Here is a 13,259-nt window from a genome sequence, read left to right on the forward strand (position 1 = left end):
GTGCAAAATGGGCAGCTATGTATGGGGTGTAATTTTTTTTTGGGAGCAGATTGCCTTTTTTTTTTTTTCAGGTGAGAGTGGAATGTGGAGTAGGGGAAGTAGGTATATTTGGGGAGGTAGGTTGGGGAGGTAAACAGACAAGGCAAACAAGATGCATACAAGGGTGGAATATGACACATGTGGTGGGTGAACAACATTGACGGGGAAGAATGTTTGGAAATCGCAAGCCCATGAGCCCACAGATGGCAACAGTGGAACTGAGATCCCCACCCATGGGCAGTCACCACTGCACCTTCACAGCCCAGAGGGTGGCTGTGCTGGGGGCTGTGTAGGAGGGGCAGGCTCACCCGTGAGTCGCGCCACACGTGCCTCAAGCTGGCGTAGAGGATCAGCGACTAAATGCTCGATCTCCCTACACACCACAGCCCGGACTGTTCGGAGGGTGATAGGTGGCCCTCCTCCAGCCAGTGCAGGAGGGGGACAAGCCCCATCCCCTGCAGTGCTTCCACCTGAAGGTAGCACAGGGCCAATGGAGGAGGAGGAGGAGGTCCCGGGCTGGGCACCAGACCTACTGGTGCCAGGTGTCACCGCCAGCTCAGGTGGGACAGGTGGGTCTGCTGGGACTGGCCTTCCCATACGTTCTATGTTTAGGAGGATTTAATGACAATATGGGTTGGTAACAGCCAACAGCATTCCAAATTAGTTGTAACAGCATGCAGTAATATTCCCATTAACTCAACACACCAGAGTTCCAACAGTTGAACAGCAAGCATAACACATGCATATATAGAACAACAGTGGACATTCCAACAGCATGCAGGATTGATTGGTGGCAACAGGCCACCAAGATTGTGGTATTTGAACAGGGCACATGCATCAAAGCAAATGCAGATATTTATAAACCAATAGGACATATGTCCCAACAAATGTTTTGAGATTAGGCATACCCATTGAGGTGTGGAATTGCATTGTTTATGCACATACAGTAGGGTGTAAAAAGATACCTCCATTAACAATGTATATGTACTTATAGTTTACACTACATTCCTATTGACTGCAGGTATATATCCCCTACATGTCTCATTACACTAGCCAATGTCCGTTAAATTGTGAAATGGGTTCTGCTAGTTCCTTATATACCTGACCTGTATCTAACATACAAACTGTCCAAGATGCAGATGTTACTGCTACATATTTATATATTTTATTTATATTTCTATATCTACATATCTGGATGTGTTCAGGTGACATTATCAGTTATATTTTAACAGCCCCCTACATTTCTAGCAGTACACTGACATTTCTGGGGAACACAATAACAAGCTACTCATGTGCCAGATTTACCTACACATGCCAGCCACGAACCAACAGTTGAGGACTGTATATATGCTTAACAGCTACTGGCACTCCCTTCATCCACTTTCTATGGGCCTACCCAAGTGTGGGTTGACAGCACTTAATACAACAGTACTATTTATATAATGCAAGAGTACAATAACATTTCGAAGAAAGTGACACGGACACACTCCAGGAATTATACCTTTATTAATTACATTACACACTTTTCTAGAGGCTCTCTCATTTATTTGATATATCAGTGCATGCAGAAGACTCATTCAAGATGTATTATACCTTTATTAATGGGTTACAACACTCTTTTTTAGGCTCTCTCACTTATTTTATATAACAGTACATGCAGAGATGTTATTCAAGACTTATTATACCTTTATTCTTGGGCTATAATACTTTTGTTCAGGCTCTCTCACTTATTTTATATAACAATACATGCAGAATAATTACTAACCTGCCTGGTGGTGCTGCCTTAGCAGCCTATCTGCATAGGCTTGCTGATTCGCAGCACGGACACCTGTAGCTGTGAAGTAATTGAAGTGATATTGAGACATACCAATCCATAATATAGACTATGATAGCAATTCTTATATAATTCATTCCATGGCTACCTACTCAGTAGTGAGGCATTTTCCATCCCATGGGCCTCCTGTATCCACTGCTTCAGTCGGTCCTCCTTGCATCTCTTCAGGTCTGAGTAGTGGTGTCTGACCTGCTCACCAGTCCGAGGGATGCCTGTGGCACTGGTGAGATCATGTGCGAGACGGTTCCAGGCTTCCGCTTTGCATTCAGTGCCCTGGAACTGGCCCTGCAGGAGTCTGGCATCATGATTATGGACAAGGAGCCAAACCATCACTTTTGACTCCTCAATGCCCCACCCTTGCTCTCGGAAGCAAGAGCCTTCTCTAACACCAGCCATGCTGCCTGCAGATGGGAGCTACAACCAGTTATGGCAGGTATTCCCACCTATGGTGCTTACATATGCCTCATTTCCCGCACTTATTTGTGATTGGCCGGTTTTGAAAATTCTCAACTGAAAGCACACCTGCTTAGCATTGGGTAAACTTTCATTAATATGTATATTTGTGTTGACAGTGCATGAATATCAAAAACTGTCATGGCTTAGTGGTTCAATACTGTGATTATGGTGCACAGTATCCCGGGGTCGAGGCCTGTCATTGCTTTTTATTTAACTACTGGCCAGACCGGCTAGGGGGTGTGGCTGTGTTTAGCCGACTTTGCTCAACTTTGCCCAACATTGCTCGATGTTGCCCGAAGTTGTGCTAGTTAGCGCGGTGTGCAGATACGCGCAAACATGTTTTGTTTGCGCTAGTTGGTGTGATGTGCAGCTCTGCGCAAAGCCATTGCGCTAGTTAAAACAGTGCTAAGCTATGAGCATTTATACTTAAATGTGCTTAATACTGGTAAACTTTGCTTAGCAGTGCTTCACATTGCTTAAGATATGTTACTTATGCATTCGTCAGTATGCATAACCAATTCACCTTCTTATATATATATATATATATATATATATATATATAGATATAGATATAGATATATATATATATATATATATATATATATATATATATATATATATATATATATATATATATATATATATATATATATATATATATATAATATCGTTCACTACTACATAGGCCATTTCAATGCTTTTTACTAAAATTTAAAAGATAAATGTCAGGAATTATTTTTGTATACCGGTTTCCTAAAGAAAATAGAAAGGGGAGTGGTGGGACTCGAACCAGGAATGCCTCCTCTTTGTGCGAAGGCTCTACCACTGCGCTATTGCTATTTGGCTTAATTTACATATATGTTTCTTATTATCCTCTTCGATGTCTAAACTGCTACCTGTAGCTAAGCAATGGGCAAACACGCGCAAACACGTACAAATACGGGCAGCTATATCGGGAATAATAAAAAAAAAGGAAAGTTTTACATTTTGGCCTAATGGTTAAGGTATTTGCCTTACAAACACAAGGTGCAGGGTTTGAGTCTCACAAGGGATAGTTGGCTAGGCTTAAAATGGCTCGCAAGGGTAGTTAGCTTAGTACTAATCTATGAACCTATGAACCTATATTTTAGAATTGTACAGGGATTTAGAATGTGGGGGAGTGTAGTGTTGGGTATGTACACATTGGAGTGGACTCGCTCATTTCAGTTGACATTTGCAGATTGAGGGACTTGCAGGGAAGTGGATTTTTGGACTGCTCGGCAGTCTGACACGCCCCCTGCACTCGTGCATGCTCCATGTTAGCTTTAGAGTTGAGTCAGCGTGCCCTCATGAATATGCATGGCGCGCTGATGTCATCCTCTTAGGCTGCAGTTTCCGAGTAAGACTTATTTAGTCTTACACGAAGGATTAGTGAATCCTGGCCCTTATGTTTAATAGGGATGACATAAGATGTGTTAATTATAAGTAAATTGCTGAGCACAAATAGCAATACATTATTGTTTCAATGTTTCATGACATATATTTATCTATTACTATTACATTTTCACTGAAGAAAAACAGATGATTTGGGAAGGAAATTGATCTTTTTATAAGGCACATAATAGGAATCTTTAACTGCAGTACAGCAATTTCTCACCCTTTCAAGATCACTGTAGATGAGATTCAAGATCATATATAGCTATCAAACAATTATAAAAAATGTTATTTATCTCTTAGAGTTTTAATGAACATATAAAATGAGACATATGTAAGTTAAACAACAACTTTGGTACATATAATGCTTCCCTTATTTTCACACATATATACCAGTTTTAAAGGATATAGACTTGTGTTCACTTTGCTGTTAATGACAGTTTTGTTTAATTGAAGGAGAGGGGGTTGGGCATTTTAGAATAATAGATGGGTGGCTTTGCTTGGATGGTTAGATTATTCAAGCAGGGAGTGTTAGACCTCATGAGGGGTTTGAAGGATTTTAAAAGTAAACGTTTAGTTGCAGTAAAAGTTTTTTTTGTTTGTTTGTTGGGGTATCTACAATAAAAATTATTATGTTTCTAATTATACATTTAAGTTTTAATGTCAATATGACTATTAACAAGCAGTTCTTTAACAAAGAAGATATATTATATGTGGTCCATATAGCTAATTTTATGAATTACATCTACACTGTTGATCTGTATGACAAATTACATTAATTAATTGTATTTCAATAAATGTTAGTGGATTGAATAACAATTGCAAGAGGAGTAGTCTAAACAAATATATGAAGTTATTTAACTCTTGAGTTAATTTTTACAAGAAACGCACCTACTGACAGAAGGCAAAGACAGACAATTCTAATTATTACTCTATATTATCTAGTTCACAATATAATAAAAAAAGAGGAGTTGGTACAATATGGAAAAATGGTTGATAAAGGTATGCTTTGTTCTGTTACCCTAGAATATAATAAGAGAATATTAACCCTTATTAACTCATACTGGATTCCTAGAATAGGAATTAAAACTGTTGAACAACTTCTAGTACAAGTAATTCAAATTTCAAAAGGCAGTATCATTCTAGCAGGAAATTTTAATTGTATATTGTCACCAAAGGATACTAACGCAACAGGTAAATGGAAATGAAAATACAGGCCTCAGCAAAGGCACTGTTAAAGTTCACCAAACTATTTCACCTTAGGAACATAAATGGTTTCTCAGATCCAGAATCACTTTTCTTTATTCATTACTGACATGGACATACAACACAAACCAGAATTGATAGGGTATATGTGTCCAATGAGTTGATAGATAAACTAGGCAAAGTTAAAGTGGTATCTTGCCCACTTTCAGATCACAATGCAATCACTTTTGAGCTGTTTTTAAAATTGAATAATAACATTATGATTAGGAGGATACCACCATATATAACTTGCTTAAAGGATTTTAAGGACTTTTTTTATTAAAAACAAATTATTTTATAGAAAATAATGATACAAGAGATATTTCAGAAAACTATCTATGGGATGCACTAAAAGCATATCTTTTTGTTTGAGTCACCAATTGACTAGCAACAAAGAAAAAACAATGGGATAAAGTACTGTACGAGATACAAGAAAAATATAACATAAACTCTAATCATAATCTTATACTACATTTATTTATTTATTTCCAATTTGATGACGAGCCCATTTTCAGTGGAGGCCCTAGGAAAAAAGCTCCATAATACATAGTAGAAATAGTACCAATTAAGCAAATTGTAATATTATATAGTAAAACAACAACAACATATAGTAAAACTAAGCAAAGTATAATAGCAAAATAGAATAATATACAATACATATTTACATACTTACAGGTTAGAGAACAAGCAGAAGGAGAACTTAATAGTTTACATTGGTTGCTAAAAGATTTCTTTTCAGAAAAGAGTCACCAGACAACTGACTTTCATTTTATTTATTCTATATTAAATACCTTTAGAAACTTAATGTATAGAAATCCAACATATAAGGCATGGATTTTTCTTCTTTTCCCTACAGCATACACTAAAAATAATATTTTCACTTCAAAGTTAGATACAATGATTACATTTAAAGAAAAAATCTGCTATATTGATTTCAATTAATGAGTAATAAAAAACTACATTCTTTTGATTATATTATAAGTAAATATGATTTAAGCAAATATATATAGTTGCTTGTACAGTCTTCTAGACAATATATATGCAGGGTAGGTACCCATGACTCTTACACTGCAAGATAAATTGTGCTAGGCATCTGGGGATACTTAGGAGAATGCCAGTAGTTAGAAAATGCAAACTGAAAGTTACATTGGACAAAAGTAATATTGCTTTTCCTGTAATTAGTAACCAGTTAATTTTAGTTGGTGATAGGCAATGACACTGTCTGCAATAAATTACATCCTACCAAATCTTACTTTTTATGGTTTGCAGAATTTTAGTTCTGTATGTTAGAGTTTACAGCTAAAAGTGGAAGTGCATATTCTAGTCTTGGAATTAACATATTAGTACCAGTGCTGGTACACTAAGACCAAAGACCAGCCACTGTCATTTGCTTGTGATGACTTTGCCTGTCCTATTGGAGCTGTGATTAAATGCCTTGCTCTCAGATAAGGAAAGACCTACTCTTTCAGAATGGTCTCCAATGTAGAAAGACATTTTATGTAAATTGAAAAAAAAGCTCTAGCTTTAATGATAGGAGTAAATAAATGCCATTGATCCATGTGCAGTGGAAGATTTAAGTAGGCTGCTTATTATAAACCATTATTAATGGTATTTGGTGAGTATAAGAGTCTGATAAACAAGGAAGTGGCACCTCTTCAGAGATATCATATTATCTGTATATAAATATCAGATGAATTAAGACTGTCAGAAGGACACGCCAGTGCAGATGATTCATCAAGAATTCCATGACCAGATGCTACTAATAAAGTAATTGAATGTAAGGTAGTATATATAAGAATGCTCTGGGAAAATAGTTTTCAGGAAATTCTGATGAAATGTGAAATGACATGAAAATGATAAAGATCTTTCAAGTCTATTTAATTTCATGATGGAAGGTTAGCTTAACAGAAAAGATCATTTTAACAATGCATTTTGAGGAAAAATATGAATTAGCAATAAAAAAAGTATGACAATTAGGAAACATGAGGTGTAATTCAATGGGAAATGAGAAAAATACTACTGAAAGTATTGCATGTCGGTACGCTTTTATTGTGAAAAGGAAAATACTACTGAAAGCATTGCATGTCGGTATGCTTTTATTGTGAAAAGAAAAATACTACTGAAAGTATTGCATGTCGGTATGCTTTTATTGTGAAAAGAAAAATACTACTGAAAGTATTGCATGTCGCTACGCTTTTATTGTGAAAAGGAAAAGGAAAGCACTGTCCTAAAATTTTGTGAGGTCACCAAATTTAGATTATAGGACTGATTACACCAATTGTTAAGAATGCACACCATGTCAGATGGAAGAAAACATACCCAGGCAAGTACCACTACATTTATGGGAATTCCAGGAAGATGATCAAAGAGCCTGCATATTAATTTTTTGTGTCCATTCATGAACAGCGTTTTCATGACAATAGTGACTGAATATCATACAATTATTAAAATGATTTTATTATGAATGAGATTACATTCCAAGCTACAATAAGTACATTAAGAATATCATTTGATGCATATAGTTACCTATAATGGTACTCAATTCTCAGTAGAATTCCATTGTTTAATTAAGCAAACTAGAATGATCCATTTCTCTAGTGAACCAGGGTTTCCTGCTGCCAATGCTTTAGCAGAAAGGTATGTTCAGATATTAAAAGCAGGCATGCAGAAGTTGTCAAATACAGTGTTGGATGCAGAGGACAAAGTTTCATTATTCCTGTTTCAGAAGAGTACCATGCATAACTGTAAAAAAGCACAGACATCAATAAATTTAATCATGAAAAGATATATCAGAACAAGGCCCAATCTAATATAAATAAATCTAGGAGCTGCTGTGAGAAAAAACGTATAACTTGGACATTGTAGCATGAAAAGCATGCAATGGAAAAGTTATTCCAAGAACTGGACAGTACATGTTTTACATTGGAGAGGTTTTATGTAGATTCCAGGTGTGATTATAGAAAAGAAAGATCAAGTCTCATTTTATACTTTAAGAATAGACACAGGATTTATTAAATACAGGGCACAGTAATCAGCTAATAAGCAATGTAAAAGTTAATGATCATCATCTTGATAAAGTCAGTCTAATTTTAGAAGAAAATAATAGACTATGATGTTGATCCATTGCAGAGAGATGTTAGTTAACTTGATGATTCATGTAGCTGTATAATGCTAAGTTGTAAATCTGAAGCAGCAGGGATTCATGAGTCACTGTTAGAGTTCAGATGTTTACACAACCTTAGAAAGATGTTACACAATCGGATTTTTGGAAATTAAGCTTTCAATTTATGGACTCATTTTTCTACCAAGCAGACATTTACATATATCAAATCAAGGGGACCAGAAATATATTTTTGAAACAGAAAGGGGTAATGTCATGTAATGATATTATCAGAATGTTAGCAACTCTGATATTTCATAAATGAAATGCATATGTACGTGAATGTAGTGTTCAGATATAAAGTGCACCTAAAGAGTCTGATTAGTCTTGAGCTGAGGCTGTACCTAAGAAAGGTCTACTACTGACATATATTTCTACCAAATCTGCAAATTGTATCATATTCAGAGAATGTTTTGGTGTGGAATGACTCTACCTGGAAATAGAGCAATATGAATAAGCCTTCTTCTTAGACAATAAAATTGTAATGTTGAATGAATTACTTGACCAATTTAATTTACATCTGCACATCAGGATGACATATGACACTTTGCCTTATGTAACAGGAGCTATTTTGCTGTAAAAGTTCCCTCATGGTACTGAGAGACCCATTGCATTTGCTTCATGTTTAGGGATGACATATCAATGTAATAATGCCCAAACTGCCAGAGATGTCATTAATCTAGTAAGGGTGTAAAGAAGACTAACATACCTTAAAAGAAATGAAAAAAGGCCTACATTTTAGTCTCTGTTTCTAAGACCTAAAAGGATACACCATTCATGACTGTTGGAGGCTTACAACATTGGTCACTTTTCTTAAGAGCACATTTAAGCAATAACCGATGATGTGGTATGGTATATTGAAGATTTACCCATGGTTGGCGTGGTTTAATCACGAGGGCGAAGCCCAAGTGATTAAATAAAGCCAACCATGGGTAAATTTCAATATACCACAACCACAGAGTCAGTTATTGCTATTATATATTGACATTATTTAAAAAAAATACTTACTTTTGTTAAATAATGTCTTTGTATAATGGTGCATTACTGTTCTTCCACAGCTGGTGGTATACTGCTTCGTTGTGTTGATGTACTGTGCATGCTTATGGGAATTTCATTCCCATGCATACCCAGTACATCAATGCTTTGAAACAGAAGCAACAGAGAAAAGAAAGTCTCCGTTGCTCCGTTTTTGTCTTCTTTTTTATTTTTTTAATTAAAAAAAAATTTAGGGCAGTTTAGGGGTAGGAGAGAGACAGCATGGAAGAAATACAAGGGATATCAGGTACGTGTGTTTAATTTTAAATAATGTACCTGATTTCCCTAGTATTTTGTCCAGGAGGCCACTCTGATATGTCCAGAGTCGGGGCTAAATATTTTATTTTTATTTTTTAAGAAATAAAAATAAAATTTAAACAATATACCAATGGAAAGATGTCTGGGTAACCGGACCTTTTTTGGTTGGTATATTGTGTGATTTACAAAGGCACGCTGGTTGGGCTGGTCAATCAGCGTGCACATTTTCGAATATTAATGGGGAGTCATTGTATAATTATTAATATTTAATTGCAGCTTATGATACAGTATGGTAGTATTGATGTACTATCACATTTATTTCATGATGCATCATAGGGTCCCAACACTGCTGATCCTTTAGATAAGTAATACACTGCTATACAACAACTGCAAAAGCTTGACAAGGGACTACACCAAAGCAAAGAAAGCACTTTTTTGGTTTACCTACACTGCTATTCAAAGTACACTGCAACAAACAATTGTATAGCCTCCTGAGTGTATAAACCTACTGAAAAAGGATGACTAGCAGTTTTCAAATTATTGTACTGTCTATGTGAAGTCAGGAAAGATCAGTTATTAAGGCAATCTACTGAAGCCAGAGTCATGATTTGTTGAAGTTATTTATCAAAGTGTTGAAAAATATACAAGAACAGCACTTGAGAACGGTTCAAATGAAGAAGATTACTTAGGGTTTTGTTTAATCACTATCTACAAAGAAGTAAAAGGAGAATTTAGCTAGAAGTATAGATACAATAGCCATGATACGTAAACTTACTTCCTGTCATACATATCTTTTTCAATATTTTCCACATTGTTTTGTTTTGTGATGGCTTGCATTGTCCCTTTTGTCAATATCAATGCATAATTGTTAATAGGCTGTTTTTATTTGACTCAATGTATAACTACCTCTTTTGTGGACATTTTAAGCCTAGCTAATTTCCCATAAAGGTGAGAATCAGACCCTTGAGAATCAGACCCTTTACCATGGGTGTGAGCTAAACACCTTAACCATTATACCAACCCCCAATCCTCCTGCTAATCCCAACTCCCTTAAACAAATAAGAATAGTACCAGTTAGTCCAAAATGTAGTACCCCAAAGCACTCTTGGGAATGGTCCACAGCATCAGGGCAGCATATCCATGCTGACTTTGTAGGGACTTTCATGGACTTTGTATTTTTCAAATACTCATATGGAATCAATCACCTCAGAAAATACTATTTCAGTTTTGAGATCAATGCTCAAAAGAAATGGGCTGCTTGAGCAGATATGCAGTGATAATGACTGAGACAAAAATGATCAGTCAGATAACATTTTGTCTGAATACAGAACCACTCAAAGTGGTTAAAAGAAAAATGCAAAAAAGGAGTGATTTCTCATGGAAACAGTGTCTCACTATTCCAACATATAGGTAAGGGTCACCCCTACAAGTAACACAGTCAACTCTCGGTTGTCACATTTTGAGAATAAGAAGAAAGATCATTTCCAAATATGTAATATGTATTTTTTCTCACAAAATAACCATGTTCGGTCATGTGATACTTAGGCCAGTATTCATACTCATTAATGCAGATGCATTAAGGAATTTGGGGGCAGGTGCAGACAGGAGCAACTGAGTCACGGTTCATACAGGCCATTTATACCAATTCATGGTGTCCTCGAATGTAGATAATGAGATGGTAATAAGAAGTGAAGTAAATGTTTGTCTTCCATTTAAGAGTATTTTACTCCATTTGCAGTTCATAGTCAGTTTTCCTGCTTTCCTGTGAATGTCACAGATGTGCTATTAAAAGGGAAGCTTTGCCAAATGTATCAGCATTGCAGTTGGTGAAAATGCTAACTCTTGCGGCATGCTTTACTATTTTTAGGTCAGAGTTGCTTGTCTTAGCCAGGACAAAACCACTTTTCCTCAAAGGCACTCTCCAGGTGAAAATTTAAGCAAAGGATTACTCTTTAGAACTTTGATAACCAAGAAATCTTTGATAGGTGTAGAGTGGACAGAGACATTATAAGGGTCTCAGTGGGCATGTTTCACTAACATAGGAGCACTGAAGAAATATGTGGACTTCTTGTTCCTCTGGACAAAAAAATATGTATAGCCCTCATTATACTTGTGACAGGGACCTTCCATAGACAGTCTGGGGACACCTTGGGGTCATAGACTTCTGCCTCCAGTTCCTGGATGTGCTCTTGGCACATTTGGATCTATTTCCTGGTGTCACCTCAGGCCCAGCCCTAGACTACGGGTGCATTTTATGGGATAGCACATTTCTCTGAGGTACTCTGTGCAATAGATTGCACCCATGTCACAATTAGGGATCCCCCTGGTCCACAGGGTAAGCAGTACCACAAATGGAGAGCTTCCACTCCATCATGTTGCTAGGTAGTGTCTTATACATTGGGATGCATCACCGGAGTCTCCGCCTAACATCCTGGCAATGCACATATTTCCCATATCTGTCACACTAGCTCACTTTGCTGCCTCTTACTGCATGATAGGATGCCCAGTGGTCATCTTGTTAATAAGATGATTTTTTTTCTTTTTTTTTCTTTGAGTAAGTAGATATTCATGTTAAATGCAATTGCTTTATATTAATCTGTATTTTTTTTTATTTTGCCTCCCTTACTTCCTCTCTCTTTTTGCTTATTTTTTTTTTTTGTTTTCATTTTTTTATATTTTGTTAAGGGGATGGTGGATGCTGGATATCCACTGGATCCATTGCTCATGACTCTGGTGAAAAATCCATCTGAAGCTGCAGAGGGGAAATATAACACATTCCTGTGCCAGAGCCATGTTGTGATTGAGACGGTGCTTGGCCTCCTGAAGAGCTGTTTCAGGTGCCTGGATGAGTCTAGGGGTGCCCTTCAGTATGACCCAGCTACTGTATGCAGGATGTTCATTACCTTTTACATTCTGCATAATATGATCATGCTCCAGTCTGGTGGTGAAGTAACCCATGTTAACACTGCAGCTCCTAGTTCTATTCAAATTTGATGACTAGCCGGTAGCAGTAGTAAGAGAACCCATGCGGCAGGCTCATGCACAGTATGTGGCTGCACAGGTTAAGAGGCAGTGTCTAGTCCAGAACTATAGTACAGGACATTCAGGTTTGTGTTTCCTTTTTCTTTTAAAAAACACATAGAGTATTACTGATGCATGCACTGATACGTGTGGGTGATGCTGTGTGGTGCATGGTCTATTGCCATGGTCCATCTGACATTCTCTCTCATGTTAAAATTTTTTTTTATTACTAGCTGTTTGCCTGAGTGCTCACTGATTCCTGTTCAGTGATGCTAAAAGGCAGCAAATCAATAAATAAGTCAACAGTTGCACATGTAGCATTTAATAAGTTGGAAAATTTTCAGTTTAATTTGCAATTTCTGTGTAAAGAATTATGTTGCACTGCACATCAGATTTCTTTCTTACTGTCATTCAAACTAATTATGAGCTCATTTATGCAGTGAAGAGGGTCTACTGGTAGCAGTTAAGTGTGTATGGCAGGATGATTATTTTACTGTGTCATTTCTGTATAATGTAGAGGACCTGGAAATGTTTACTTATTGCTACTGTGATTTCTTATGTAACTGTGAGCATATGGAACAGTAATGCATGTATTCTTGCTTTTTTCCCCACTGTTCAGTTATGTACTTAACAGATGTACCCAGACTTCCCTCCTCCCCACAATGCAATTGCAATTAAATGGAAATTTAAAAGACTGCAATTCCAGAATATAGTGAAAGTAATAACAGGAAAGGGAATAACTTCACATATATGCCGATCCCCCCTACCCAACTAAACTTATTTCTAGTACACCGGCAT

This window comes from Protopterus annectens, chromosome 2.part1 (genome assembly GCF_019279795.1).
Source record: "Protopterus annectens isolate FY-2018-M chromosome 2.part1, PAN1.0, whole genome shotgun sequence".
Classification (NCBI taxonomy): Eukaryota; Metazoa; Chordata; order Ceratodontiformes; family Protopteridae; genus Protopterus; species Protopterus annectens.